Genomic DNA, 14,659 nt, shown 5'->3' with positions numbered 1-14,659 from the left:
ATTGGTTCCCGAGTGGCCAGTTCATCTTGGATAGTGTCGGAAAGGCCTTTCAGAAAGCACACCGTGAGCGCCTCGTTGTTCCAGCCACTCGCTGCTGCCACCGTGCGGAACTGGATGGCATAGTCCGTCACGCTGCGCCGACCTTGGTGGAGAGTCAGGAGCTGTTTGGCTGAGTCAGGACCACTGCTTGGGCCTTGAAACACTTGTTTGAATTCCTCAGCAAAGGCAGAGTAGCTGGCACAGCAGGAACTATGGGCATCCCACACAGCAGTAGCCCAGGCCAGGGCTTTTTCCGACAGCAGGGTGATGATATATGCGATCTTAGACCGGTCGGTGGGGAACGACGAGGGTTGCAGCTCGAAGGAGAGAGAACATTGGGTGAGAAACCCTTTTTACAAGCACTTGGACCACCTCAGAACCGTTGGGGAGGTGGAAGACGAGGTTCAGTCAGTCAGTTAACTGCCATGGGTACGTGAATCTGAGGTACTGGGACGGGAACTGTTGCCGGGGTAAGTCGATCAGATATCTGCTTTATGGAAGTCAGCATCTCCGACAGAAGATGAGAATGTCTAGCCATTAAGGCCTCTTGCTGAACCAGGGCGGCTTCGTGGCGTTGGACAGTCTCCTGGTGGTGGGACAGCATGGCAACAAGGTCCTGGGAACTGGCTGCCTCTGGGTTCATTTTTGGCTCTGTGTTTCTGTCAGGACCCGGTTACGAACCCGGGTCCCCGGAGTGAGAAACAGTCACTTAACCAACTGAGCCACGAATAGTCGGCAGAACCCAGAAGATGAGCAGTACTTGAGACGGTGTATTTAATGAAGTAAAAAGTGAAGTTCTTCAGGAAAACATGTAACTCCACAACCTCAAAAGGAATCCTACAAGAACAAAGGTAATCCTCCAAGACAAAAAAAGGTAAATCCACAAGGTGGAAGGTAAAGCACAAAAAGCCTCAAAAGATACTCAAAAAAGAAACAAACAAGAACAAAAAACAGAATTCCACAAGAGAGTCCACCGGGATCAACAAGAGTTCTCAGAGTACTAGGGCTGGGTGCTAACATACAAACACAGAGCAAAGAACAGAGGAAAACAAAGGGTTTAAATACAATCAGGGGTAATGAGGCACAGGTGCAAATAATAATGGGGATGAAGGGAAAACAAAAGGTCAAAAGGCACAATGGGGGCATCTAGTGACCAAAAACCGGAACAACCCTGGCCAAATCCTGACATCTTTAGCTTAAAAGTTTTTTATGACACACTGTGGAAACTATTTTGCCTACTTCACTTCTGCTATACATTTCATACTGTCCCATTGTGATCCAGGGCTATCAGGAGAGCTACCCAATCCCAGAGGGCCATCGTGGCTTCATCAGTGATGCCAGACTTCTGCAGATGCAGAGAGCTGAGAGAGAGGCCATGGAAGCAAAGCAAAGACAGATAAGTGCTATCCATGAGAATTATGTCCGGACTGCTCTCATCGGGGTTGGCAGCACCTTCGCGCACCACTTCGTCCCCTCTATTCAGTGCATTCCGTGGCCGAAAGCTCCACGAAGGCTTGAACACATAGCTCTGGCCCCACTGAAGAACGTGGGGGGGTGGACGGAGCCCAAGTTCGACCTGGATCTCACTCTCTGGAGTCCATCCAGGTAAATAAGTCATTCAGCAGCAGTAGCGTGTGGCCTGTTCCCGTCCCTCCAACTGGAGCTCCCTCCAAGAGGGGCAAGAAGAAGAAGGGCAGGCGGGGAGTCAAAGCCCTGAAAGTCCAGTCGGACCAGGGCTGTGCTGACAACAACGGACCCATTGACCTGATGGAGGAGGTGAGGGACATCGAGGCTCACCTGAAGGAGGAGGACTGGAAGGTAGGATGGACTTCGAATGTATTGTACATGTGAAAATTTGCAGTTCAGAATTATACTTGGACTGATAAATTGCCAAAACAGATAGTGGTTCCATGTCTTAAAATCAAATCAAACTTTATTTGTCACTTGTGCCAAACACAACAAGTGTAGACCTTACCGTGAAACCAACAGTGCAGTTCAAGAAGAGTTAAGAAAATATTTACCAAATAAACTAAAGTAAAAAATAATAATAATTAAAGTAACACATTGTCATGATTTGGCCAGGGTTGTTCCGGTTTTTGGTCACTAGATGCCCCCATTGTGCCTTTTGACCTTTTGTTTTCCCTTGATCCCCATTATTATTTGCACCTGTGCCTCGTTTCCCCTGGTTGTATTTAAACCCTTTGTTTTCCTCAGTCCTTTGCTCTGTGTTTGTATGTTAGCACCCAGCCCTAGTACTCTGTGAACTCTTGTTGATCCCGGTGGACTCTCTTGTGGAATTCTGTTTTTTGTTCTTGTTTGTTTTTGAGTATTTTTTGAGGCTTTTTGTGCTATATCTTCCACCTTGTGGATTTACCTTTTTGTCTTGGAGGTTTACCTTTGTTCTTGTGGAATTCCTTTTGAGGTTGTGGAGTTACATGTTTTCCTGAAGAACTTCATTTTTTACTTCATTAAATACATCGTCTCAAGTACTGCTGTGTCTGCCTCATCTTCTGGGTTCTGCCAACTATTCGTGGCTCAGTTGGTTAAGTGACTGTTTCTCACTCCGGAGACCCGGGTTCGTAACCGGGTCCTGACAGACATAACAATAACGAGGCTAAATACAGGGGGTATCGGTTTAAACAGCATGATAGAATAGATCCTAGAATACAGGATCTCTCTGTGTATTAGTTTATATATATACTAGTTCTATATGTATTTCTATGATGGGAGCATTCTTTTCTGGTCTACACCAAAGGGGGTACATGAGATGAAGGCCATGGGCAGGAGAAGTTTGGTTTCGGCCATGTCCACGGGGGAAATAGCCACCAGCTCTCTGGGAAGCCTGAGCTCAGTGGATATGAACACCCCTGCTGAGCTCCGTGACTAATTGGATGTTGGGACCCCGGTCAAGTCGCGTGACAGCCCACCCAGAACTGCTCCCCCTCCTACCAAGCCCAGGAGCAAACAGACTCTGCCTACAAGGTTCTTTAGCCTGCCAAAGGCTGCCACCGGCTCAGGTCAGTCCCTCTCATGTACTCACACTAATGTAAATTAGACAGGGAGATGAAGCTAGGTAGATTGATAGAAAAACAGTAGGAAGGGAAGGTACACAAATGGCTTTAGCCCAGGGATAAGACATTTTTCCACACTTGATTTGCCTGTTTCACGGTGAGATGACCGTTTCTCAAGGCTAATTGGACCCTGTTTCTGAGCAAGGGAGAGCACCAAAAATATATGTGCTAAATTTAAAATGATATCATAATGAACTAGTGTTAAAAGCTACAAACAGATATGGAAATGAGAAAATACATAAATAAATACATACAGTTCATAGAGAGATAGATGTCTGCTGTCAACCCATAGACAAGAAGGCAGCCAGTGAGCCAAAGGGCCAAATAAAGAACCAGGCCAGATTGCAGCCCCTGTCCAACCCAGAGCAGGCCCTGACTAAGACCTTCAAGCTGCTCCAGCTTCTGCCTCTGATGACTGGTGAGCATTCACTGTAGACAAGACCAATGGAGCTAGGCTAAAGGAAGCACAGTGTAGTGTACTTGGAAATGTAGATTTGAGCTACAGAGCATAGAAACTTCTGAAATTAAGAGACCAGAGTCCTAATTGATGAACATCATTATAATGTTTTTGGAAAATGTTGTGTAAAATGCTTACGTTTCTTTCACTGAATTGCAGGGAGAAGAAGACCGAGGGCTTGACCTTTCTCCGTGTGATGGCTCAGAACTGATGCCTAAACTCCTTGATATCTGCCTTTCCATTATAAATGAGGTAGCTGTATTCATTCACTGCCCTATTCATTCATCTGCACAAATCTGCTACATTTGGAGAACAAGTCAAATTATTGTGTCATGTTTCTGATGTCCGTGGGTTGTTCTGCTCAACATTAATAGCTGGTCCTGTGTGTGTTATTATGATTCAGGTGAAGAACCTACGCTCTGCAGTGTCCTGTGCTGCCATGGCCACACTGGGTGACATGTACGTCCACCTCCAGAGGGCCATGGACAGTGAGGTGGAGGGGACGGCACGCGTGCTGCTGCACAAAACCAGCGAGGCCAACGCCTTCATCCGGCAGGGCGCCAACTTTGCCCTGGGTCACATGGTGCAGAGCTGCACCCCTACACGTGTCATGAATGCCCTGCTGGTCGGTGGGCTGAGCTAAAGAGGGAGATGGGTCAATTAACACTCACTAAGGGGTATACCTGGACTTCCACAAATTATCCCATTATCCAAGCCTCGAAATTGAGAAGATTGAAATACTGCTAGTTTTGAATTAACTGCCTTTTTCATCAGCATGCTAGGTTATTCCACAACACTTCCGGCACCAACTCACCCCAACGCTAGACGTCACATTTGAATGGAATCACATTTTTTTGTTATGTCTTATACTTCCTTGTGTTGTGCACTTCTTATTTTACCATTGTGTTATTTAGATTATGTTTTAGCCATATAAAGTGTATATATAGTGAACACTTTAGATTAGGGGCTATTAGTGAGGCACTGAGGTATTCGTAAGTACATGTACTCACATTCATAAATGCACTCATTAATAAATACACCATTTGTGACATTTACAAAATACATTTATAAATACGTTTATAAATGGTGAGTCAAACCATTAATCAACCATTAACAAATGCCTTGACAATAACTACTTTATAACTGGTTTATAGTACATTAGTAGTACATTATTAATAATTTACAAATTGTAAACATACTATGATCAAACACCTTATTAATTATCTGATAAGTCATGAACAAATCATTTAAAATAGCGTTTATAAATGTGTAAATAACTATTTATAGATTTCTTATTGACATTTACAAATGTAGGAATAATGATTAATAAATGGTAAGTAAATGGTAAATAAATGGTAAGTAAACTCTTTACAAACAGTTTATAAATGGTATATTAAGGGACCTTAATATAAAGTCTTACCGAACATTTTGATCCATCGATCCATCAATACAATCCATTATCATTCATCTCCTAACTCATGTATCTCTATGACATGTAACTGATGTGCTCTGTTTTTCCTTCCTCAGCCACCGTAACGCTGCGGTGAGGAGCTGCACTGCTCAGCACCTGGAGAGACTGGCTGAGGTCATGGGGACGTCTCCTGTCGGGGAAGAAAGACCTCACTGACCGTTTCTTGATTGCCGTCAGTAAAGTGGCTGTGGACCCTGCACAGGAAGTCAGGTGGGAAGTTCCTCCTGTAAAGTAGCTTGCTTCAAATAACAGTTAAGGCCGGGATTCAACCATGGCTCGCTATAGCACTAGATCGCCGACAATGCAGCTTTTAAAGGTAATTTAGTCTTGAGACAACATCTGCAGCGTTTACCACGAATACAAATTGAAATTGACTTTAAAAGCCACTTTGTCGTCTGTCTACAGCATCTATGCTAAAGGGTGTCATGGATTGAATTGCAGATTTTAGGTATTCCAAAACAACCACAGGTTCTCTTGGAGGGGAATAGTAATTGAAAACAAAAAGGAAAAATTATAAACACAAATAAGTGCTACGTGGGACAATCCAAGTCCAGGCACCCATGTGGGTTTGAAAGTTAAAAAGCCAAAAGCTTAGCCGGGATGTTTGTCCGGCAGGGATGTTCTTCTCCCATCGCCAACTAGCGACCTCCTGTGGTGGGCGGGGTGCAATGCACGCTGACACGGTCACCAAGTGTATGGTGTTTCCTCTGACACATTGGTGCTGCTGGCTTCCAGGTTAAGCGGGCATTGTGTCAAGAAGCAGTGCGGCTTGGCTGGGTTGTGTTTCGGAGGACGCACGGCTCTCGACCTTCGCCTCTCCAGAGTCTTTACGGGAGTTGCAGCGATGGGACAGATTGTAACTACCTATTGGATACCACGAAATTGGGGTAAAAATTACAAATGTAAATGAGTCCAAATAGTCAGTACCTGATTCAGTTTCCTTCCTTCTGTTTGGTGCCTAATGAAGACAACCCTACTTGATCACAATGGTCGGCCTGAGCCAAGCGCTGTGCAGATTCGCTAAGATTTTCATAATAACGAACGGTTAATACCCAATTGTTAGATTGTTGAGATGATTCGTAGATCAGGTAATGTGGTTCATTGCTCAAACCGACCCTCTTGTAAATTCTACCTTAATGTATGTCTTATTTTTTCTTAGGTTGCCATCAATTGAGTACTGTTTTTAATCACAGACAGCAGAAATTAGTTGATATGTTGCACGTTTAAGATAATATTAATGTCTTTGTCTACAGGCATCATGGTCGCAATATCTTGAGCAACATGGCTACCAATGGCGACTTTCCTAAAATGTGGGACAAATTCGCTCCGAGGAAAGAGAGAGAATCCTTGAGGGAGGTCATCTCAAAGGTTAACCTCAAAGAAAGGTACATTCTCTCTGGATGATTAGAAGAAGTGTGACAAATGAGCTGATATGATTACAGAAATCCAATCCCACTGGGCACAGACATCAGATCAATGTCTAGTTTTGATTTAAATTTGGGAACTCAACCAAAATGTGAAATCAACCAAAAATGTTGGTTAAAAGTTGGGTGAAAAAAAATCCAATAGTGTTTTCCACGTTGATTCACCGTCATCACATAGATTTTTGTTGTTGTTGAAATGAGGTGCAAATAACGTTTATTCAACCAGTTTTGGCCCAATGGGATAAATTTAATATACTGTAAGATTATATCTTTCTCTCTTTTCTCTTTTTCAACAGGAATATCTGAATAGTCCCCAATTTTACGATAAATTTGTATCTAAATATTTGCACATTTCCCAACTTGACTATTATCCCCTCCAGTCCCCAAACTCAAATATTTTCGCTCATTCTAAGAAATTCCTCCTCCGAGCGCCGATGTAAATGCATCTTTAAACTGCATTGACTCCTTGTCCAAGTCCTGAATCCACTATAAGGTAATATGAACCACATTCAAAGCACTAAATTACCTTTCCCCGAAGCTCCTATCTGATCTACCAGCTCAAAAGTGGTCTACTGAAACCATACTCACCATCTCAGGGGGTGCTCAGATCATCAACCACTGACCTCCACACCATCCTCAAAACCAGCAGTCCTCTTTTGGAGGCAGATTGGTCAGTGCTCCTGTATGGCAACAACATTGTGGATTTTCATCCAATACTTCTGGACTAAGAGAACATTCTTTGGACAACAAAATTAGGTAAAATGGAAGCTGGGTACAGTCTCAGTTTTATCCTCCAAGACAGTGTGAGGATGTGTAACAACAATACCTGTGGTTTAACTTGATGATCAGGGCCAGATTACCGAATGGGCACGCAGGGCACCTGCCCTGTGGGCCCCGACCTCCAGGGAATATCATCATAACATCCAAAAGTAAAAGAATTGTGGATGTATAATACAGTACGTGGACGTTTTACAATTCGTGAGCTCATTTCATACTTAGTAGCCATGTTTTATATACATTTTTGCATATTTTGTAGAAATTCGTGAGCATTTGAAAACATTTAGTGGGGATGTTTTATATCAATTTGCTTACTGGTGCTCTTCCATGCCGTCCCTCGGAGGGGTGTGTCACTTGAGTGGGTTGAGTCACTGACCTGATCTTCCTGTCTGGGTTGGCGCCCCCCCTTGGTTTGTGCCGTGGCGGAGATCTTTGTGGGCTATACTCGGCCTTGTCTCAGGATGGTAAGTTGGTGGTTGAAGATATCCCTCTAGTGGTGTGGGGGCTGTGCTTTGGCAAAGTGGGTAGGGTTATATCCTGCCTGTTTGGCCCTGTCCGGGGGTATCGTTGGATGGGGCCACAGTGTCTCCCGACCTCTACTGAGTCAGCCTCCAGTATTTATGCTGCAGTAGTTCATGTGTCGGGGGGCTATGGTTTGTCTGTTATATCTGGAGTATTTCTCCTGTCTTATCCGGTGTCCTGTGTGAATTTAAGTATGCTCTCTCTAATTCTCTCGTTCTCTCTTTCTTTCTTTCTCTATCTCGGGCAACTGAGCGCTCCTTGCTGTCCACAGTCCACCTGGCTGTGCTGCTGCTCCAGTTTCAACTGTTCTGCTTGTGGCTATGGAACACTAACCTGTTCACTGGACGTGCTCCCTGTCCCAGACCTGCTTTTTTCAACTCTCTAGAGACAGCAGGAGCGGTAGAGATACTCTGAATGATCGGCTATGAAAAGCCAACTGACATTTACTCCTGAGGTGCTGACCTGTTGCACCCTCGACAACCACTGTGATTATTATTATTTGACCCTGCTGGTCATCTATGAACATTTGAACATCTTGGCCATGTTCTGTTATAATCTCCACCCGGCACAGCCAGAAGAGGACTAGCCACTCCTCATAGCCTGGTTCCTCTCTAGGTTCTGGTATTTCTAGGGAGTTTTTCCTAGCCACCGTGCTTCTACACCTGCATTGCTTGCTGTCAGGAGGAATGGGCCAACATTCACCCAACTTATTGCGGGAAGCTTGTGGAAGGCTACCCGAAATGTTTGACCCAAGTTAAACAATTTAAAGGCAATGCTACCAAATACTAATTGAGTGTATGTAAACTTCTGACCCACTGGGAATGTGATGAAAGAAATACAAGCTGAAATAAATAATTATCTCTACTATTATTCTGACATTTCACATTCTTAAAATAAAGTGGTGATCCTACATGACCTAAAACAGGGAATTGTACTAAGATTAAATTTCAGGAATTGTGAAAAGGAATTGTGAGTTTAAATGTATTTGGCTAAGGTGTATGTAAACTTTAGACTTCAACTGTATATTTCCCCTATAGGAAACAATGGTACGACCTCAGAGTTCCACAAGCAATTTTTTGTTGTTGTTTACGTTACAACGTGGGCATGTCTCATTGCCAACAATAGTGAAGCAGGCATTGTGGCGTAGAACAATGGGCTGGGAATAGAACTTTCGTAAAGCGAGTTGGTGCCACGGTGCTCAATAGAACTAATAGGTGCTGGCAGGGTGAAAAATGCTCTAAAATAAGGCCTGTTTTTTTGCCTATTTAAAAACTATGGCAAGAAGCTGGGATATGGTAATATTATGAAACTGGGCTCCACGGCGGATGCAATGAACTAGTTTTTTTATCAGAAAAAAGCATTGTTAAAAATTTCATGAGTCCAGCCTAACTGGATCATCTAGGCTAGTCACTTCTCAGGGAAAGGATGCTCTTCAGTCGGCCTCTTGTCCACGAAGTGATAGGAACACTCATAGGGTCGGTTTGGTGGTTTCTTCAAGTTCAATGCTTTGAGCCAAAGCCGAAGAGACTCCTCATCCATAGGAGGTGGGTGCAAATCTAAAGGTGCACAGCTGCACTCCAATCTCAAAAAGGTTTGGTGGACAAAACCATCCTGCTCCATGAACAGCTTCCGTTTCTGCCAGTTATTGTGGAATCCCCTTACCGAACATTAAATGCTCATTTTTCATGAATCCATGTTTGGGAAGTTATCGAGTTAGTTAGCTAGCTAGCTGCAAACTACTGTCCGGAAGTGCTTAACCGGAAGTCCCCCACACAAAAAAATATTAACAGACCCCGCCCATATTTCCATTAAAAACGGGACAGAACCAAACCAATCAGTTAAGTATATAGTGGATATGAAGGCATTCACAGCTGACCGCTCAGACGGGCGAGGGCATTCCAGCCAACTATTTTTTACGTGGTCCTTCTAGCCGGATTCAGTGACCAACAGTTTTTTACATGGTCCGTCATTTCTCCGGATTTAGCTACCAATAGATTTTACAGATAACCAAGATACAGTGGGGAGAACTAGTATTTGATACACTGCCGATTTTGCAGGTTTTCCTACTTACAAAGCATGTAGAGGTCTGTAATTTTTATCATAGGTACACTTCAACTGATAGAGACGGAATCTAAACCAAAAATCCATAAAATCACATTGTATGATTTTTAAGTAATTCATTTGCATTTTATTGCATGACATAACTATTTGATACATCAGAAAAGCAGAACTTTAATATTTGGTACAGAAACCTTTGTTTGCAATTACAGAGATCATACGTTTCCTGTAGTTCTTGACCAGGTTTGCACACACTGCAGTAGGGATTTTGGCCCACTCCTCCATACAGACCTTCTCCAGATCCTTTAGGTTTCGGGGCTGTCACTGGGCAATAAGGACTTTCAGCTCCCTTCAATGATTTCCTATTGGGTTCAGGTCTGGAGACTGGCGAGGCCACTCCAGGACCTTGAGATGCTTCTTAAGGAGCCACTCCTTATAGTTGCCCTGGCTGTGTGTTTCGGGTCGTTGTCATGCTGGAAGACCCAGCCACGACCCATATTCAATGCTCTTACTGAGGGAAGGAGGTTGTTGGCCAAGATCTCGCGATACATGGCCCCATCCATCCTCCCCTCAATACGGTGCAGTCGTCCTGTCCCCTTTGCAGAAAAGCATCCCCAAAGAATGATGTTTCCACCTCCATACTTCATGGTTGGGATGGTGTTCTTGGGGTTGTACTCATCCTTCTTCTTCCTCCAAACACAGCGAGTGGAGTTTAGACCAAAAAGCTCTATTTTTGTCTCATCAGACCACATGACCTTCTCCCATTCCTCCTCTGGATCATCCTGATGGTCATTGGCAAACTTCAGACGGGCCTGGACATGCGCTGGCGTAGTGTGTTACTAATGGTTTTCTTTGAGACTGTGGTCCCAGCTCTCTTCAGGTCATTGACTAGGTCCTGCCGTGTAGTTCTGGGCTGATCCCTCACCTTCCTCATGATCATTTATGCCCCACGCAGTGAGATCTTGCATGGAGCCCCAGACCGAGGATGGTTGACCGTCATCTTGAACTTCTTCCATTTTCTAATAATTGCGCCAACAGTTGTTGCCAAGCTACTTGCCTATTGCCCTGTAGCTCATCCCAGCCTTGTGCAGGTCTACAATTTTATCCCTGATGTCCTTACACAGCTCTCTGGTTTTGGCCATTGTGGAGAGGTTGGAGTCTGTTTGATTGAGTGTGTGGACAGGTGTCTTTTATACAGGTAACAAGTTCAAACAGGTGCAGTTAATACAGGCAATGAGTGGAGAACAGGAGGGCTTCTTAACTTCTTGCGTCGAGCCATCCCGGATCCGGGATCGTGACTACAGCCTCAAGCCCATTACCATAACGCAACGTTAACTATTCATGAAAATCGCAAATGAAATGAAATCAATATGCTAGCTCTCAAGCTTAGCCTTTTGTTAACAACACTGTCATCTCAGATTTTCAAAATATGCTTCTCAACCATAGCAAAACAAGCATTTGTGTAACAGTATTTATAGCTAGCGTAGCATTTAGCGTTAACATTCAGCAGGCAACATTTTCACAAAAACCAGAAAAGCATTCAAATAAAATCATTTACCTTTGAAGAACTTCGGATGTTTTCAATGAGGAGACTCCGTTAGATAGCAAATGTTCAGTTTTTGTTTAGGACAAATCGCTCCGTTTTCTGCGTCACGTTTAGCTACAAAAAAAACCTGTATCCAGGATTGTATAAATCTATCCGCAAGCTCATTAGCATAACGCAACGTTAACTATTCAGAACTTCAGATGTTTTCAATGAGGAGACTCTCAGTTAGATAGCAAATGTTCAGTTTTTACAAAAATATTATTTGTGTAGGAGAAATCGCTCCGTTTTCTTCATCACGTTTGTGTAAGAAAAAAAAACGAAAATTAAGTCATTAAAACGCGAACTTTTTTCCAAATTAACTCCATAATATCGACAGAAACATGGCAAACCGATGTTTATAATCAATCCTCAAGGTGTTTTTCACATATCTATCGACGATAAATCCATCGTGGCAGTTGACTTTCTCTTCTGAAGAAATGGAACGCACATGGACCTAAAGATTACGGAATAATTTCGACACGGGACACCGGGCGGACACCTTGTAAATGTAGTCTCTTATGGTCAATCTTCCAATGATATGCCTACAAATACGTCACAATGTTGCAGACACCTTGGAGAAACGACACAAAGGGCAGGCTCATTCCTGGCGCATTCACAGCCATATAAGGAGACATTGGAACACAGCGCCTTCAGAATCTGGGGCATTTCCTATATGAAACTTCATCATATATATATGTATATATATGGTTTCGCCTGTAGCATTAGTTCTGGGACACTTGTTGATGAATCGATACAGGAGACCAAGTTGAAACACTGGACAAGGTGGATCAGGTATAGTTAAGGCAGTTTATTTTATAGTGTAGAGATATCTGGCATAGCGTGCACGGACTCTCGTTCGTCCAGTCCATAGGGAACCTTCAGACAAGAGCCCCGAATACATTATGTGCAGTCATTTTATTCATGGGTATGACGTAGGTAGATTCTGGTAGATCTGGCCTCTGGTAGGTTGCTGGTAGTTGATTGGCAGTTCCCTCCAGACTGGTGTCGACGTCCCATTGGCAGTATGGAAGAGTTCTTTGTCTTTGGAGTCCATCCCCAGGGGTGGGGGTGCGTGTGTGCAATGTGTGTGCGTTCCTGTCTTGGCAAGTCTGTGTGTCCTCGCACTGAGTGTGTGTATGTGTGTGCGGTCTTGGCAAGTCAAGGCTGTGTGTCCTCGCCATGCGTGGGTGTATGTGTGTGCGTTCTTATCTAGGTGTCCTCGCAGTGAGTGTGTGTACTGTGTGTGTGGGTGTGAGAGCTATCCTGTATGGGACCTAACATGTTTTACTGTGAAAATACGTTGTCTCAGTTATAGCAATGTAATAGCAGTAAGCTGGTCATTTGCATAAGAAATAGCACTTCCTTACACACTCACAGATAATATCTTTGCAGTTTTGGAAACGTCAGAGTTTTTTCTTTCCAAAGCTGTCAATTACATGCATAGTCGAGCATCTTTTCGTGACAAAATATCTTGTTTAAAACGGGAAAGTTTTTTATCCAAAAATTAAAAGAGCGCCCCCTATCTCGAAGAAGTTAAAGAAAAACTAACTGGTCTGTGAGAGCCGGAATTCTTGCTGGTTGGTAGGTGATCAAATACTACTGCTCCTAAATTGTAATGTTGTTAATGCATTTGTTTTTGAATAAATATTTATTTAATTTGTAAGTGAATAGTTGGGATTGATTTAAAGTTAAAGTTTTGACCAATAAGGTCGCTTGTTAAGCTGTGGCCAATGGGAGAGTGGACCTGGTTAATGGGAGGCTTGGGGCAAAAAGAGACGTTGAGAAAAGATGGACGTTTTACATTAGGACCGTTGGTGAAGAAAATTATAAAAGAAGACGACAAAACGAGAACAAAACCTATACCTACTAATACATGAATGGAAATACCGATTTAATTTGATAAGAGAGTTGTTATAACTTTGTTAAGACTTAGTAAAGACTGAAGCTGCCGTCTCATCGTGGAGGTATTCGACAGCCTTGAGGTTAGCCTAGCATCGTGTAACACCAAGAGATAATTGGTTGAGAAAGCTTAACGAGTTCATGTTCCCATGGGATATCGGTTACGGCTAAGGAGTACTGTCTGCATTGATAGCGGTGCTTGCTGTGGATGTTGTGAGGAAACCTGCAAGGAACTTCCATACTTCGCTGAAGGAATATCTACAAGTAGTGAGTAATCACAACGTGAGGTGCTTCTGGACTTTGTGTGTCGTCGTTTTTTTTAAGCTCCAACGGGTTATTAAGCTTGAAATAATTTGGACATGGGTTGTGCACGACTCACTGGGGTTTATACTCTTTATTTATTTTTGATGTTGTGCTATGAAAATGTAATAATACACATATTGAACCTTATGTATGTTGCCTTGGTGGAGTCATTTACTGTTTCAATTTAATTGAATGCATGGGATAGCCTATCCTGATACAATAACAGAAACCTATAATCATTTCATCTGAAGTTAATACCCTGTTGTCATCACCCTAGACAGTTTACAATAGGAATTATTATTGGAGATGTCCTTCCCACCTAACATCCCATGCTGTTGAGATACTCTACATAAGTTAATAATGTGCAACTCCCATACGGGCTCGGGAGAGACGAAGGTTGAAAGTCATGCGTCCTCCGATACACAACCCAACCAAGCCGCACTGCTTCTTAACACAGCGCACATCCAGCCAGCCGCACCAATGTGTCGGTGTTCCGTGCACCTGGCAACCTTGGTTAGCTCGCACTGCGCCCGGCCTGCCACAGGAGTCGCTGGTGCGCGATGAGACAAGGACATCCCTACCGGCCAAGCCCTCCCTAACCCGGACGACGCTAGGCCAATTGTGCGTCGCCCCACGACCTCCCGGTCGCAGCTGGTTACGACAGAGCCTGGGCGTGAACCCAGAGTCTCTGATGGCACAGCTAGCGCTGCAGTACAGCTCCCTTAATCATTGCGCCACCCGGGAGGCCACTACAGGATATTTCTTAACGTAACTCTTTATTAGCTAGCTATAACTGGCATGTTCACGTATCGCCAACCAGGATCAATCTGCCCATGACCTAACCATTTGGGTGGTCTTAACCAATCATAGCACAATATGATATGGCGGTAAAATGCATCCAATTACAATTCAGTATGTTTACACATGAATATTACATCCCCCTTCTTTTAAAACAAAATAAATGTTTACATATTCTAAGGGTTTCTTTTGAATACATGCTCTGTAGTTTGATCTCAAGGTAGGTAACCATTTATATTGCATACTACACCAACT

The sequence above is a fragment of the Oncorhynchus nerka genome, linkage group LG10, assembly GCF_034236695.1.
Source record: "Oncorhynchus nerka isolate Pitt River linkage group LG10, Oner_Uvic_2.0, whole genome shotgun sequence".
In the NCBI taxonomy this organism is placed as follows: Eukaryota; Metazoa; Chordata; class Actinopteri; order Salmoniformes; family Salmonidae; genus Oncorhynchus; species Oncorhynchus nerka.
This window is presented reverse-complemented; position numbering follows the sequence as displayed.